We start from the raw sequence: 18,511 nt of genomic DNA, 5'->3' as shown, positions 1-18,511 counted from the left end.
TATTCACCCTAGTTCTCCGTCCAGGAGTTGCAAGTAGTTTCTGGTGTTTGTAGCCTACTGGAGGCCGTGGACAGCGCTGACCGTAGGGGTGGGCTGTGATGCGGTAGGTACGTGGCCGGGTGTACCGAATACCCGTTAGGTATCTCGGGAACCCTGTTCACATCGTTCGGGGCCGTATGGGAAACCTCGGCCGGACTCCCTGCGGATGGAACCTGGATAGGCGATAAACCTGGACTGGAGGCTTAAGTGATTAGGTAGGTCGTGGCCGACACCCACGTTGGGCTTCCGCTTGAAGGTTGCCGAGTACATGTCGTGTAAACGACGGTAAGTGGTGAGAGCGTGTATGAAGAAGTACACCCCTGCAGGGTTAACATGATCTATTCGAATAGCCGCGTCCGCGGTAAAGGACTACTTGGTTGCCTATACAGTTCATAGACAAGTAAATGGAAACTACTAAAAGCCTTCAAGATAAGTGTGAGTGCCGGGGATGGCTCTTCCATAGGAAGACAGAGGTGGATCCTCGGTAGTGTATTGAAGTGGTGAGTAGTGGACTCGTGTGCGCAAAACCATTTCAAGTTGGAGTATCATAGGATAGCCTAGCCAAGAGTCAAAGCTGGCTTGCTGCAATAACTCCACCAACCCTTCTTGATACTATGCATGTATGTAGGATCTGATGTAAGTCTTGCTGAGTACCTTTGTACTCATGTTGCTATAATTTACATTTTTACAGAAAACGTTGCAACCCCTTCTGATGGGTTCTATGTAGACGTTGACATCAACGAGTAGGCTAAAGGCCCAGGTGGTGACCCTGAGCTTGTGAAGGACCATGTAGTATAGCTAGGCTTTCCAAGCCTCTTTTATTTTACTAGTTGTCTGTACTCAGACAAGTTACTTCCGTTGCTGGTTTGTATGACTGTATGACTTGTATGTTGGGTCGTGAGACCCGTACCTTTGTGTATGTTATGTATGGCTCCCTGAGCCTTAAATAAAGTACTTGCGTCGTAGAGTCATGTTGTGATGCTTCGTTGTATTTGCACATATCGAGCATATTGTGTGTATGATTGAAATGCTTGGTATGTGTGGGATCTGACTATCTAGTTGTTTATCTTTAGTAGCCTCTCTTACCGGGAAATGTCTCCTAGAGTTACCGCTGAGCCATGGTAGCTTGCTACTGCTCTGGAACTCTTAGGCTGGCCGGCATGTGTCCTTCTTCATTCCTGTGTCTGTCCCTTCGGGGAAATGTCACGCTTTGAGTACCGGAGTCCTGTTAGCCCGCTACAGCCCGGTTTACCGGAGTCCTGCTAGCCCAGTGCTACAGCCCGGACCCACTTGCTGATGACCGACACGTTCGAAGCTGGGTCATGGATGCCTGTCCCTGTAAGTCTGTGCCACTTTGGGTTTACGACTAGTCATGTCAGCCCGGGCTCCTTATCATATGGATGCTAGCGACACTATCATATACGTGAGCCAAAAGGCGCAAACGGTCCTGGGCAAAGGTAAGGCGACACCCGTGGGGATACCGTGCGTGAGGCCGCAAAGTGATATGAGGTGTTACCGGCTAGATCGATGTGACATCGAGTCGGGGTCCTGACATCCAAGTCTTCTGGATTGCTTTTGGTCCAAGAAAGATCCTCGCGAAGGTTTCATTCCATTTGGACTCCGTTTGGTATTCCTTTTCTGTAAAACACTAAATAGGCAAAAAAACAGAAACTAGCACTGGGCCTCCGGTTAATAGGTTAATCCCAAAAATAATATAAAAGAGCATATTAAAGCCCATTAAACATCCAAAACAGATAATATAATAGCATGGAACAATCAAAAATTATAGATACATTGGAGATGTATCAAACACCACTTGGCCCAAGGGGGCCTTCATGGAGGCCGTGAAGATCTGGCAATAGGAGTGGTTTTACATCACCAAGCCACGCCGCCCCAACTGGGCGGCCATTCCGGAGTTCAGATCCGGACCCCCTATGAGGCTCACTTCCTGGAACCAGAAGGGCATCGACTGGGGGTCCCAGGCGGAGGTGTTGGCGCTGCAAACACGCATCACCAATGTGTTGGGAAAGAACGTTGGTCTGACCAATGTGATATAGATCATGCTTTTCCGCCGCATTCTCCCCTGCCAACGTCGGGCTTCCCCTATGATAGAGGCAAAGGTGTCCCGTCTTTTGATGAGATGATGGATATCGCTTTGGTGGCAGTCGACTTTGATGATCCGACTACGAACGTGCGAGGACGTCGCACCTTAGCAATCGCTAAACCAACTCTGAGAGGTTATTGACCACGCCGGAGCACGATCAACCTGACCACGAGGGTCTATTTCCTGCGAGCAAACAAAGAACAAGCAAGAAACTGAGATTGCAATCTGGATATTGCGAATATAAGATGAAAGCTTTATTGATCAAGGTGGGGTTCTCTGACGCCTTTGTCTGGTCGTTGAACACAAATGAAGTACGCGAAATTGTAGCTATGGCGAACTTTTAATCTAAACAAAACCCAAAGTCTAAACGGTGCCCTAAGGGCTGTATATATGGAGGAAGAGAGGGGGAATTTCGTGGCCCTTGGTGGAGGGGTCCGAAATCAACCCTATCTCTTGTTTCCCCACACATACGGACTCTAAAAATAGCCTATACTTATGTATTTCGAAATTGCATGGGCCTGGCCCAATAAAAAGGTGACGCAGCACCTATAATAGCCTCTGGACGAAATTTATGAAGTGACATCTTGTATATTTCGTCCAAGGCTTCATGCACTCATTATGGTGGCTTCAAAGACCTGAAATCATCACTTGTAACTCTGTTCTTGTTCCCCTTGCACATGCCATCATCTCCATGCTTGTTCTTGCTCCAATGTTCATCCTTCTCCAAGCTAGGCCCTTCATTTGTAAGCAAAACAAATGTATCCAATTTAGGCAGCATCATATTCTCATGAACATTAGAATCATTACCAAGAAACGAAAGTACCTGGTAATTTAGTTGGCGTGCGCGAGCTCTAGTAATTGGTCCAGTATGTATAGCAGCAGGGGCTGTGGGTGTAACAATGGTATTGATGTCCTCGTCACCCTATGTGGGAATTCAAGCCGGAGGATCCGCGGACATTACAGCACTTCTTAGGCACTGCGCACGACGGGATGTGGAAGCTGCTTTTTAAGGCGCGGAAGAGCAGCTGGCCCATGGAGACCGAAGACACCGGCATGAATGTCGCATATCCGACCTCTCCTGTAAGTGTTCGATTTCTCTGAAGACATATCTAGTCACATGCTTACACACATATTCGGTCTATCCCAGTTTCATCAACCCGTCTTTTGTTGTTGGGTTGGACCAAGAAGTCAGAGCGGATAAAGTGTCTGGCTCTGTTGCCCGAAAACCTAGGTACTCCTCAGCTGGAGAAGATGTTGGTTCCGGCACCTTATCAGCCACCGGAGAAGAAGGCCAAGAAGAAGAGCAAGGGGCCCAAGAACGGGCCCCGCCGCAAGGGCCCTCCGACTACAATGCCCGGAGAGGTCGAACCCATCTCCTCTCGCGAGGAAGACGAATATGAGGAAGAGGAGGAGGAGGAGGATGAGGAGGTGGAGAGCGACTCCCCCTCAGGACAAGGAGGGGGAAAGGATAGCCTCAAGAATCTAGAGGGGGTGACGCCAAAGAAAGGGCGAGTGGTCCTCTCGGACAGTTCGGACACAGAGTCCGAACATACTCCGGGGCAAGCCCAAAGGGAGAAGCCCCTAGCCGAGATGTAAGTTTTAGAAACTCACTCATTCAATGATTTTAATCTGACTTCGTCATGCTCATCCTCCTTTATACTTTTCAGCCCTCCACGCAAGATCTCAATCCCCTCTTCTTCAACGGGGAACTCTTTAGCCACCGGGCAGACAGAGAGTGATGGCCCATCTCGTGCCCTCTCTCCCCCATCCATGGAGGACACCGAGGTGTTGTCCCAAAGGCCATCTCTTGGCCGGGGAGGGGTGGGCGAGACAGTCCGAAAGTTGCCCGAGGACAACACCTCGGGCGTTGCAGAGCGGGGCACGGTGATCCCCACAACCATCAAGGGTGAAGGATATCAGCAGACTGGACCCTCGCCGAACACCGTCCTGGAGACCAATACAGCATCGGGTTCAGTTCAGCATCCCCCTTCAAAGGAAGGCGGGGGAGCAAGAGCTCCGTCGGCGGCCTCTGTAAATCCGGAGGCCGCTGACAATATGTGTGAGGCACTGGAACGTGCCTATGTTGTAGAATAACACCACATGCGGCTATGGAAAAGGTTCAGTCCGCAAAGAGCGGGCTGACTGAAGCCTTCCATAGCCTGCTGATAGGCTTCGAGGTAGGCAGCGTAATATTTTTCATTCATATTCTATGTATGTATGTGTGAGGTGTAGCCCATGTGTAGACAATAGCCCCTGAGACTCTGACCGGATTAAGACAATCCGAACATAGGATCATTAACAAGTATGTCATGCACTATTTTTTATGTCTGACAGGCTTCGAAGCTAGCAGCTACTGCCCAGGCCGCTGAAGTTGCCAAGCTCAATTGGAAGCTCCGGTTGTCTAATGAGGAACTCGACCATACCAACAAATGGTTCAAAGAAACCCAAGGTGTCCGGTGTGTCAGTATATCCAGAAATTATGTTTTTTGTGTAGTCGGTTTGAAATGGACTGAGAATGTTGTGAATATATCTGCAGTTGGCACAGCCGAGGTCGACTCCCTCAAGGGCGCCCTTGCCAAAGCCAAGAAGGAGGCAAAGGCGGACAAGGTGGCTGCGTACAAGGCGGCCAAGGCTCCGGAGGAAGAGCGAACCGCCCGTTGAAAACATGAGGCGCGGGTGGAGGAAATAGAGCAGGAGCTCAAGGATGCCATCGCAAGGTGTGAGTCCTTGGAGCAAAAGAGTTCGGAGTAGATGCCCAGGGTGCTCGCCAGGAGATAAAAGAGGTGAAATAGATTGTGGCTGGTAAGGCCTTTATCATGCAGAGTAGATGTAGTAGTAAGAGGTATATTTTACTGACTAGAGTTTGGAGTTCTCCAGGCGCCTTTGCTGATCTGCCAGGAGCATTTCGGATGCTGCCACATTCTTTCAAGCCTAAGAGGGGAGCTCGACGAAGAAGTTATTCTGGTCCCAGTACCTTGCGCCAGAACTTCATGAGGCCCTGAGCGACCAGCTGAAGCAGCTGTCCGAGCTGCACAGCGTGGTCGGACTGGCCATGAAGGATGTTATAGTCCGCTTGTGGCGAGCCTATCCCATCCCGAATGGTCACTTCAGACTCGTGCAATGGCTAGTGGAGGCGCTTCCTTGGATCGATGCCCTCAAGCAGTCGTCCTGTATTGAGGGTGCTCAGATGGCCTTTGCCCGTGTCAAGGTGCAGTGGGAAAAGATGAAGGCCGCCGACATTGCTACTGTAGGGCCGCCTGAAGGGGAAGAGCACCGACGGTCAGAGAATTACTTTGACGAGGTCCTTGAGGGAGCCCGCCTTGTGGAGGGGCAGTGTTCGAAGGATGTCATCTTTGAGTAGTTGAGTCCAGTTTGTAAGAGTCATGTAACGAACTTGTTGTGTATGATATCTATGATTTTAGTTTATCCTCCTATTTTGTTGTTTATATGTCTGAAAGTTTACCAGTCGTTGGCTTCAGCCCCCATGTAAATATTATAGGGGTGTTCGTTATCACATGACCGCACTTAATCCAACGTCTTGGCCCAATGTAGGAGGCGTCTTGCGAAGTGAACTAGGCAATCATACTATGCGGCTTTAGTACTTTCACTTAGCCATAAGAGTCCATTGGTGGCTCTAAGTACTAGCCCCTTGTTGCATGATCGGTGAGCCAGAGTACGGCGCCTTTGTAACGCGGCTGGTCGAAAACCCAGCCCCTCGTATGACACGGCATAAATCGTGAGCTATTCGTAGTGTAACACTAAGTCGCCGGATCCCTGGCCAGCTCTTGCTTACCATAACAGTCAGTTTTTGGCTTTCTCTACTCAGGTACTTGACCGGACAAACCGAAGATACAATCGTAGTAGTTCTCCCTTTACTACCTTAGCCGAACTTGCGGAACGTAAGGTGGCAAACACAGGAGCCGGGCAACCCAACTATAGACCAAAGACATGATTCGGAGTAGATGCATATAATGCAATATCCAAGACGCCGAAGAGTTCGGACTTAATCAATTTAGCCGGGCCGAGTACAGCCCCTAACACGTGTCGAACCACGTGTGTCTGTCGAATATATGGAATAGCACAGATGACAAGGAAAAAATTCAACACCCAACCAAAAAAGATGGCAATCATCTGTGCCCTTTGTATCTTTATTGATATTTCGATGACAGATAATGACGTTCAATGCCAAGGTCATATTACAAGCCTAAAGAAGAGAGAATTTTACATAAGGGGAAGTCTAGCATATGGCCTAAAAACCATAGTTCGGAAAAGAAACTTTAATGACGCCCTGTCGCATGTCTGCGCCTTTCCTCCTTAGTAGTGAGCCCTTTGAGAGGAGTGTTTGATGGCTGGGACATGCTAGCCTTAAAAGGATCTCCTGTGACAACCATCCGGTAAGTAGGGCTCTTGATGAACCTGCATGAAAAGAAAAAGGAAGGGGGGTATGTAGTCCATTTATGGTCAAGCCGTGCAACGAACCTATTCCGCAGCGTGCCTCCGGCGTCGCCCAGGGTATTTTTAGTGCGTAATTATGTACACGCGGTACCTGAAGCGCCACCTGGTGGGGCGATCGACGGAGGCTGAACTGCTAATCAATGTCTGGATCCGCTGATCTATGCGCGGACCGGACTCGTTTGGATGCGTCATTGGCTTTATTGGCCTGTGAACTGCTCGGCTTGATAAGGCCGCTATACACTTCGGCTGCAAGGGCCGTGGTGTGTTCTTCAGTATGGAGTGGGCGCTCCATATTACCATTCACTATAATAACACTGCGAGGTCCGGGCATTTTGAGCTTCAGGTAAGCATAATGCGGGACTGCGTTAAAGCGGCCGGACGCAGTTTGTCCGAGCAGTGCATGGTAACCACGGCGGAAAGGGACGATGTCGAAGATTAACTCTTCGCTATGAAAGTTATCTAGGGAGCCAAATACTACCTCCAGTGTGATTGAGCCCGTACAACGGGCATCCACTCCTGGTATCACACCTTTAAAGGTAGTGTTACTAGGCTTAATTCGTGATGGGTCAATCCCCATCTTTCGGATAGTATCTTGATAGATCAAGTTGAGACTGCTTCCTTCGTCCATGAGGACTCTAGTGAGGTGGTATCCGTCGATGATTGGGTCAGGGACCAAGGCGGCCGAACCCCCGTGATGGATACTAGTTGGGTGGTCCCTGCGATCGAAGGTGATCGGGCAAGCTGACCATGGGTTAAACTTGGGGGCGATAGGCTCTATGGCATAGACGTCCCATAGCACGCGTTTGCACTCCCTTCTGGGGATGTGAGTGACATATATCATGTTCACTGTTTTCACCTCGGGGGGTGAAAGGATCGAGAAGAGGTGTCTAGAGGGGGGTGAATAGCCTCTAAGTGAGAAAAGTTGTAGTTTTTAATTTCTTTAAGTTGAAGTGGAGTTTGGCACAAGTTTCAACATTCACAATACATATCAAGCAAGCATGACAAGAGTATATGGGCAGCGGAAAGTAAAGCATGCAAATTGCAAGAATGTAAAGGGATGGGATTGGAGTGTGCAAACGCAATTTGGAGACATGGAGATTTTTTATCCGTGGTTCCGATAGGTGGTGCTATCGTACATTCACGTTGATGGAGACTTCAACCCACGAAGGGTAACGGTTGCGCGAGTCCACGGAGGGCTCCACCCACGAAGGGTCCACGAAGAAGCAACCTTGTCTATGCCACCATGGCCGTCGCCCACGAAGGACTTGCCTCACTAGGGTAGATCTTCACGAAGTAGGTGATCTCCTTGCCCGTACAAACTCCTTGGTTCAACTCCACAATCTTGACGGAGGCTCCCAAGTGACACCTAGCCAATCTAGGAGACACCACTCTCCAAGAAGTAACAAATGGTGTGTTGATGATGAACTCCTTGCTCTTGTGCTTCAAATGATAGTCTCCCCAACACTCAACTCTCTCTCACAGGATTTGGATTTTGTGGAAAGAAGATTTGAGTGGAAAGCAACTTGGGGAAGGCTAGAGATCAAGATTTATGTGGTAGGAATGGAATATCTTGACCCCAACACAAGTGTAGGTGGTTCTCTCTCAGAAAATGTATGTTGGAAGTGTAGGCATGTTCTGATGGCTCTCTCCACGAATGAAGAGTGGGTGGAGGGGTATATATAGCCTCCACACAAAATCTAACCGTTACACACAACTTACCAAACTCGGTGGGACCGAATCATGAAACTTGGTCGGACCAATTTAGTAAATAATGTGATCGTTAGGAATTTCAGTGGGACCGACCTGTCAACTCGGTGGGACCGATATGCTTAGGGTTAGGGCATAACGTAATCTCGGTGAGACCGATTACACAAACTCGGTGAGACCGATTTTGGTAATAGACACACACAGAGTTGGTCAGGCAAACTCAGTAGGACCGATTCGCTCATCTCGGTTTGACCAAAATGTTACGAAAGGGAAACAGTGAGTTTGCATTGCAATCTCGGTTTGACCGATCGCTTTTCTCGGTTTGACCGAAATGTTACGAAAGGCAACAGAGAGATTACAATCCCATCTCTGTGAGACCGAGATCCCTATCGGTGAGACTGAAAAGGCTAGGGTTTCTGGCAGTGGCTATGTCAGCTGAACTCGGTGGCGCCGGATAGAGAGTTTCGGTAGGGCTGAGTTTTACTTTTGGTTTGGGACATATGTGGATGTGAGAAAGTGGTTGAGGGCTTTGGAGAATATCACTAAGCACTTTGAGCAAGCAAGCATTAAGCAACACCTCATCCCCTCTTAATAGTATTGGCTTTTCCTGTGGACTCAATGTGATCTTGGATCACTAAAAGTAAAATGTAGAGTCTTGTGCTTTGAGCTTGAGCCAATCCTTTGTCCTTAGCCTCTTGAAGGGGTTCCACATCCTTTAGTCCATGCCACTCCATTGTTGAACTTATCTGAAACATACTAGCTAAAAGTATTAGTCCAACAAGAGATATGTTGACATTAATTACCAAAATCACCCAGGGAGCACTTGTGCTTTCAATCTCCCCCTTTTTGGTAATTGATGACAACATACATCAAAGCTTTAGATAAAGATACAGAGAATAACAAGTAAAGCTTTAGAAAGACATTAACATGCATAGGCTCCCCCTACATGTATGGAATCATGTAAATATGAAATATAGGAGCATGTGAATGCATAAGCATGACAGAGTAAGCAATGTGTCACATGTATCTTGGCTATATGCATTAGAGCAAATGGTGTGAATATAGGAAATGTACTTTCATGCTCATGAGTCCTTCTTGCAAACAGTATGTACATCAGCAAGAAATCCTCATATACATTATTGTGATGCATATACTTACCTTGTGGTCTTGAGTTGGCTTAGGAAGGAATGAACCTGCGTAAACAAGGTTAGATAACACAGATACACCTACTAGCCAGAGCGAACAAAAGAAACCACAAGAATACCAACACTGGGATGACATGTAGAGAGTGAGTACTAAGTACCCCATTGGATATAGACATGTCCCCAAAGGTAAAGATGTGCAATGAATTCAAGGATTTCCTTCCCTTAGAAGTCTTGCTCCCCCTGAATCTAGCATGGGATACTGGGAGAAGATAGGGAACAGAAGATCAGAGCAAGGAAAAGAAGTAGAGCTAATGCAAACAAGCAAATATGAACATGTGTTTCCCCTCTTAAAGACATGTGACTTCTCTCCTCTTGAACACCAAGCATCTGGGGTCTCTCTCCCCCTGAGTATTTTCTCCCCCTGTAGAAATGATTAAGCTTTGATGTGATATCTCTCTCTCCCTTTGACATCAATTTCCAAGAAGGGTTCTTCTGGATTTTTGTTACAAATGGGTTTGGTCCTTGAGTCACAGAGCAAAGCACCAAGTCGAATGTGATGCTGGTAGAGGACAAGAATCATTGAGTGGAGCTGGATCAAAAATAACACAGGAATAAGTGGCAAGCTGTCTTTCCTGCAGTGAAATCGGTAGCACCGAGTTGTGTGCTTCGGTTGCACCGAAAGGTTTCGTTTGGACCGAAGGCAACAGACTGGTGGGACCGAGTTCATCACAGAAAAAAGACTTGTCACCTCAGCTCACTAGACAAGTAAGATCTCACAAGGATTTGCAAGGAATTAACTGAAAGATTTGCAATGAATTGGATTCAAGGAATGCAGAACAGAAAGAAACAGAAAAGAAATCTAGATGAAGTTTTTATTGAAAGGGGAAACAAATATGCATGAGACAAATGCAAGAGCACAGAAAGGAACACAAGGGAACTTCATCTAGAATTGGTCGGCGACAAAGTCACCTATGTTAGAGTATATTGACTTAGGAGTCAAGTGAGATCAATTGATCATAGGTTATACTCATCGTTTAAGCTCAAAATGGGGTTACTGCTACCTCTTGAGCACTGCGTCGGATTTCCCCGCAGAGGAGAGGATGATGCAGCAAAGTAGCATAAGTATTTCCCTTAGTTTTTGAGAACCAAGGTATCAATCCAGTAGGAGACGACGCACAAGTCCCTCGTACCTACACAAAACGATAGCAACTCGCAACCAACGCGATTAGGGGTTGTCAATCCCTTCACGGTCACTTACGATAGTGAGATCTGATAGAGATGATAAATAATATTTTTGGTATTTTTGATAGATAGATGCAAAGTGAAAAGTAAAAGGCAAACTAAAAACAAAGCAAGTAAATAAAGTGACAGATATTGATATGATGAGAATAGACACGGGAGCCATAGGTTTCACTAGTGGCTTCTCTCAAGAGCATAGATATTCTACGGTGGGTGAACAAATTACTGTTGAGCAATTGACAGAACTAAGCATAGTTATGAGTATATCTAGGCAATGATCATGTATATAGACATCACGTCCAAAACAAGTAGATCGAAACGATTCTTCATCTACTACTATTACTCCACTCATCGACCGCTATCCAGCATGCATCTAGAGTATTAAGTAAAAACAGAGTAACGCCTTAAGCAAGATGACATGATGTAGAGGGATAAATTCATGCAATATGATAAAAAAACCATCTTGTTATCCTCGATGGCAACAATACAATACGTGCCTTGCAACCCTTTCTGTCACTGGGAAAGGACACCGCAAGATTGAACCCAAAGCTAAGCACTTCTCCCATTGCAAGAACTACCAATCTAGTTGGCCAAACCAAAAAGGATAATTCGAAGAGACTTGCAAAGATAAATCAATCATAATAAAAGAATTAATAGAAGAATCAAATATTTTCCATAGATAATACTGGATCATAAACCCACAATTCATCGATCTCAACAAACACACCGCAAAAAGAAGATTACATCGAATAGATCTCCACAAGAGAGGGGGAGAACATTGTATTGAGATCCAAAAAGAGAGAAGAAGCCATCTAGCTACTTGTTATGGACCCAAAGGTCTGAAGTAAACTACTCACACTTCATCGGAGGGGCTATGGTGTTGATGTAGAAGCCCTCCGTGGTGGATGCCCCCTCCGGCGGAGCTCCGGAACAGGCCCCAAGATGGGATCTCGTGGATACAGAAGGTTGCGGCGGTGGAATTAGGTTTTTGGCTCCTGTTCTAATCGTTTGGGGATATGTATGTATATATAGGAGGAAGGAGTACGTCGGTAGAGCTTCTAGGGGCCCACGAGGTAGGGGGCGCGCCCAGGGGGGCGCGCCCTCCACCCTCGTGACCGCCTCGTGGCTTTCTTGACGGAGGGTTCAAGTCTCCTGGGTCTTATCTGATGAGAAAATCACGTTCCCGAAGGTTTCATTCCGTTTGGACTCCGTTTGATATTCTGTTTCTTCGAAATACTGAAAAAGGCAAAAACAACAATTCTGGGTTGGGCCTCCGGTTAATAGGTTAGTCCCAAAAATAATATAAAAGTGGAAAATAAAGCCCAATATAGTCCAAAACAGTAGATAAAGTAGCATGGAGCAATCAAAAATTATAGATACGTTGGAGACGTATCAGGCATCCCCAAGCTTAATTCCTGCTCGTCCTCGAGTAGGTAAATGATAAAAAAGAGTTTTTGATGTGGAGTGATACTTTGGCACAATTTCAATGTAAAACTTCTTAATTGATATGAATATTCAGATCCGAAAGATTCAAGACAAAATTTCATATTGACACAAAAATAATAATACTTCAAGCATACTAATCCAAGCAATCATGTCTTCTCAAAATAACATGGCAAAAGAAAGTTCATCCCTACAAATCATATAGTTAGGCTATGCTTCATTTTCGTCACACAAAGATGTTCCCAACTTCTATACCCCCGATGACAAGCCAAGCAATTGTTTCATACTTAAATAATCTCAAACTTTTTCAACCTTCACGCAATACATGAGCATGAGCCATGGATATAGCACTATGGGTGGAATAGAATATGATGATGGGTGTGGAGAAGACAAAAAAGGAGAAAGTCTCACATTGACGAGGCTAATCAACGGGCTATGGAGATGCCAATCAATTGATGTCAACATGAGGAGTAGGGATTGCCATGCAACAGATGCACTAGAGCTATGAATGCTCAACAAAAGAAAACTAGTGGGTGTGCATCCAACTTTCTTGCTCATGAAGACCTAGGGCATTTGAGGAAGCCCATCGTAGGAATATACAAGCCAAGTTCTATAATGAAAAATTCCCACTAGTATAAAAAGACAACTTATGAGACTCACTACATGAAGAACAAGGTGCTACTTTGAAGCACAATATATGAGACTCACTACATGAAGAACAAGGTGCTACTTTGAAGCACAAGTGTGGAAAAAGAGATAGTAGCATTGCCCTTTTTTTGGGCCTTTTTTTTATTTTGGCCTTTCTCTTTTTTTTGGGCAATGCTCTAATAATGATGATCATTACACTTCTATTGATTACAACATAAGGATTACAACTCGAAACTTAGAACAAGATATGACTCCATATGAATGCCTCCGGCGGTGTACCGGGATGGTGCAATGAATCAAGAGTGACATGTATAAAAAATAATGCATGGTGGCCTTGCCACAAATACGATGTCAACTACATGATCATGCAATGGCAATATGACAAAAGTATGTATGTCATGATGATGATGGTGCAAGTTGCATGGCAATATATCTCGGAATGGCTATGGAAATGCCATAATAGGTAGGTATGGTGGCCATTTTGAGGAAGATATAAGGAGGTTTATGTGTGATAGAGCATATCGTATCACGGGGTTTGGATGCACCGACGAAGTTTGCACCAACTCGCAAGGTGAGAAAGGGCAATGCACGGTACCAAAGAGGCTAGCAAAGGCGGAAAGGTGAGAGTGCGTATAATCCATGGACTCAACATTAGTCAAAAGAACTCATACTTATTGCAAAAATTTAGAAGTCATCAAAAATCAAGTACTACGTGCATGCTCGTAGGGGGATAGATTGGTAGGAAAAGACCATCGCTCATCCCCGACCGCCACTCATAAGGATGCACAAGCCAGGTACACTTCATATTTCAAATTTGTTACACAACTTTAACCATACGTGCATGCTACGGGATTTGCAAACTTCAACACACGTATTTCTCAAATTCATAATCATCCAACTAGCATGACTTTGATATTATCACCTCTATATCTCAAAACAATTATCAAGCATCAAACTTATCTTAGTATTCAATTCACTCAAAAGAAAGGTTCAAAAATCTTGAACACCAAGTATATTAACATTAAGCAAATTACCATGCTATTAACAACTCTCAAAATAATCTAAGTGAAGCATGAGAGATCAATAGTTTCTTTAAAACAAATCCACCACCATGCTCTAGAAGGTATAAGTGAAGCACTAGAGCAAAAAATTATCACGCTCAAAAGATATAAGTGAAGTACTATGAGCAAAACTATCAAGCTCAAAAGATATAAGTGAAGCACAAAGAGTATTCTAACAAATTCCAAATCATATATGGCTCTCTCAAAAGGTTTGTACAGCAAGGATGATTGTGGTAGACTAACAAGCAAAGACACAAATAATACAAGACGCTCCAAGCAAAACACATATCATGTGGTGAATAAAAATATAGCTCCAAGTAAATTACCGATGGAAGTGGACGAAAGAGGGGATGCCTTCCAGGGCATCCCCAAGCTTTGACTTTTTGGTGTCCTTGAATTATCTTGGGGGTGCCATGGGCATCCCCAAGCTTAGGCTCTTGCCACTCCTTGTGTCGGTGTACTAGAGTAGGGGTACCCTGGTATCCCGAACTTGTGCACGGGCAGTTGCAGCACCCCGCGGCAAGGCTTGTCGGGCGACCGCCAAGGTCCTCCGTGGTTCCCTTGGAGCCATTCAAGAACAAAGTATTTAAGCCAAGGAGACAAGGCCCCGGCAAGAGGAGCTTGCCGGGAAGGCCAACCAAGGCATTTCGAGGAACTTGCCGCGACGCGCCACGCATCCCGGCAAGGCCCGGTGAGCGACAAGCTCCCGAACGCGACAAGACAATAGCCGCGGCAAGGCGCTTGCCGCGGCAGGCTACCACTCTGTACCCACGCTCCAGCACATCCACCAACGTGTCGCTCTGGGGGCCTTTCCAGGCGCGCGTGGCGGGAGGCTGTGCAGCCAGCGGTGCACGGTAGCATGCGAAGTTGACAAGACTGCCATCGTGGTGAGCGGTGGCGCCCCTGACGGTCCCTTTTTACACTGTTTGGGCGACGCAGATGGGCATTTAATGCCTTTGTCCCCTGCCGTCAGGGTTAGGTAGGATGCACTGTGCAGGTGGTTGTACCAACCGCAACCCCTTTTCCATTTTTACCCTTCTCTGCGTTGCCACCTGTCGGTGACCCCTTGAACATATAAAAGGAGGCCCATGCGCAACGGAGAGGGGGTTCGCTTCAGTCGGGAACCAGAGAACACTCACGCTCGGTCTCGTGTGTACTGTAGCACTTAGCGCACCCGAGCAAGAAATCAATACGATCATACAAGCAGCAGTAGGAGTATTATCTCTCCGGAAGCTCAGAAGCTGGGTAAACTGCTCGTGTGCTTCGCCTCGATCTGCTCTTTGTGCGATCTCCGCCCCCCGCCGAACCGAAAGGGGCTCGGTCCGCCGGCCCCATAGGTGTTCGTGGATCAGTTTCCCCGACATCTTTGGCGCGCTAGATAGGGGGGCGTCGAGGTTGTGTGAACCTGATCCGGCGTTCACACGAGCCAGATCTCCATTTTCTTCATCGACATGCCACCGAAGAAGAAAACTTCGGCGGCAGCTGCTCCGTCCATGTCACTTCCACCACCACTGGAGCAAACGGGTGGTGGAGTAGACGCCGGCGGAAGAACGGACGTCGAGGAGGAAGCTCACAACGCTGCCAGGTCCAAGGACAAGGCTGCACAAACCTCGGCGTCCGTACATGTACCGCACCCATCTCAGGAGGCGCAGGACCGACAGCGTCATGGTACCCGCAGTACCATACGTTTGTTGGGCCAAGATCGAGCTGGTGGATCTCGGGGTGCTCAAGACCAGCATGCACGCCAACATGCTGGCACGAGCGAGGCACGATCGCTTGGACGGGATACTGCTCCTTCTAACATAGTTAGAAGTCCGAGCATATCTCGCTCCTCGCACCGTTCGCCACTGCCACCCACCACTCCGGCAGAAGCTTTGGCGCGAGCTCAACTGCTCCTGGATTACCCTCCAGCGGAAGACAAGATCGACCAATGGAGGGCCACCATTCAGAGTCTCATCGGCTTTGCCAACGGCGACACTCCGCGGCAGCCAAGTGCATCACGGCCGCGGCAGGACTGCCAGGCACGAGCCGGTGGCGACGAAACCGGTGGGGGTGCAACCACCATGCACTCTCCATCCCGAAGGCCAAGATCGCCGACTCGTCGGATCCACCTCGACAGCGACTCCACCGCATCATCAGATCCACGAGCTCGTCGCGATCAGCGCCAAGTTCTTCACGAATGACAGCAAGAAGGCGCTCGTACTCGCATTGAGCGCCGAAGAGAAGCGCGACGTCAATCCGACAAACGCGCTGGACCCTCTGTTGACATGCATGCGCCAGGGGAACCAGGCAACTTGCCGTATGCGGTAGGTTGCCCTGCGTTCACTCGTGAGCTGCGGCAAGTCCAGTGGCCCAGCACGAAGAATTTCAAGCCAGATGTACCAGAGAAGTACGACGGCAAGTCGCATCCGTCGGAGTTCCTCAGCATCTACACCATCGCGGTGCAAGCTGCTGGGGGGCGGGACGACAAGATCCTTGCCAACTACTCCCCGCTCGTGCTCAAGCCCAATGTCAGATCCTGGCTCATGCACTTGCCGGACAACTCTATATCCTCCTGGGCTGACCTGTGCCATCAGTTTGTCGGCGCCTTTACAGGCGGCCACAAGCCTCATGGCCAAGAGAGCGACCTTCATCTGCTCGCCCAGAAGGAAGGAGAGCCCCTGCGCAAGTACATTCAGAGATTCAGCCGCGTACAGCACAACATCCCAGATGTCCACCCTGCCGCGATGATCAGCGCATTCCATCAGAACATGCGGAACTGCAGGATGCGGGAGGAGATGGCGATGTGCAAGATCAGAGACGTCAGTGAGCTATATGCCCTGGCCGACAAGTGTGCGCGCGCTGAGGAAGGGAGGAAACTCCCTGGAGAAAATATAGGAGCAGGAGGATCTGATAGTGAGGAGACTGCCCCGGCAAGGAAGAACCGGCGGCGGAACAACAGGAAGAAGAAAGGCAAAGATGTGCTAGTTGTTGAGCAGTCCGGCAAGAAAGCCAAAGCTGGTAGCTCCGGCAAGGAGGTTGCCACAGCTGTGGTGGTCGCCGACAAGCAGGACAGCACCAACAAGCAGTACTGCAAGATCCACCGCACCAAGGGCCATGACCTCCAGAGCTGCAAGAAGGTCGAGCAGCTTGTTGAGCAGCAAAAGGCTGAATATGAGCAGCGCGACAAGGAGAAAACCCAGGAAGGTGCTGGAGGAGCTGGCAAGAAACGTCCCGGCCGAGGAGGACGCCGCGGCAAGGCCAAGCAGTGGCAAGGAGATAGACCTCCCCGCGGCTGCGACAAGGATGAAGATGACGACGATGATGAAGATATGGATGATGACGAGACCGATGAGCAGGAGTTCCAGAAAGCCACAGAGGTCCTGTGCGTTGACGGTGGTGCTTCTCTGCATACATCACACCGCCAGCTCAAGCAGTGGGTGCGGGAAGTCAATGCGGCAGAACCACCCGTCGAGTCACGCAACCTCTGAAATGGTCCAGCACGCCTATCATCTTTGATATTGAGGATCACCCTGATCGCATAACTGCGGTCGGGTGCTTGCCGATGTTGGTTTCACCAACTATCCGCAACCTCAAGGTCACCAAGATGCTAGCTGACGGCGGGGCCGGCTTGAACTTGATCTCCTCCCCGGTACTCCAGAAACTCCAGATCCCTGATAGCGAGCTCGAAGAGACCGGCACATTCCAAGGAATCAATCCGGAGAGGAGCAAGCCGAAGGGAAAAATCACATTGCCAGTGACATTTGGCAGTGAGCTGAACTTCAGGACTGAGAGGGTCACTTTTGACGTTGCTGACTTTCCATTGCCTTACAATGGGATACTTGGCCGTCCAGCACTGGCCAAGTTCATGGCGGCCTCTCACTATGCATACAACGTGCTGAAGATGCCAGGCCCGATAAGTGTCTCTCTGTCCCTGGCGACAAGAAGAATGCCCTTATCTGCGCCGACAAGATCTACCGGGAAGCAGCAGCCGCAACAGACCGCAAGTCACTTGCCGCTGAAGCTGCCGGGGCGAAGAAGAAGACCAAGTCCGGCAAGAGCTCTGATGCCCACTCCGGCAAGCGCACCTTTTCGGAGTGCTGCGCTACCGTCGAGGACGCACCATCGAGCTCCACCGGCAAGTGTAAGAAGACAATGGCAGCTCCACCTGAGACCAAGAAGGTTTCCGCCAAGGAGGACGGCACTGGTGGTACCTTCACCATCAGTGCCACTCTCGACCCTAAATAGGAAAGCGCGCTCGTTGCTTTCCCGCGGGCGAACATCGACGTGTTTTCATGGCAACCGTCTGACATCCCCGGTGTTCCTAGGAAAGTAATCGAGCACCATCTCGCCGTCTGCCCTCATGCACGGCCCGTCAAGCAGAAAGTCAGGAAACAGGCATTGGAGCGCCAAGAATTCATTGCAGAAGAGATCAAGAAATTGGAAGCAGCAGACCTTGTCAGAGGAGTGCTCCATCCTACGTGGTTGGCCAATCCTGTAGTCGTGCGCAAGGTAAACGGGAAATGGAGGCTTTGTATTGACTTTACCGATGTTAATAAAGCTTGCCCCAAAGACCCATTTCCCTTGCCGCGCATCGACCAGATTGTTGACTCCACGGCCGGATGTGACTTGCTTTCATTTCTTGATGCATACTTAGGATATCATCAGATCTTCATGGCAGAAGAGGATGA

Source organism: Triticum aestivum, chromosome 3B, assembly GCF_018294505.1.
Source record: "Triticum aestivum cultivar Chinese Spring chromosome 3B, IWGSC CS RefSeq v2.1, whole genome shotgun sequence".
Taxonomy (NCBI): domain Eukaryota; kingdom Viridiplantae; phylum Streptophyta; class Magnoliopsida; order Poales; family Poaceae; genus Triticum; species Triticum aestivum.
Note: the sequence above shows the minus strand (reverse complement) of the source record.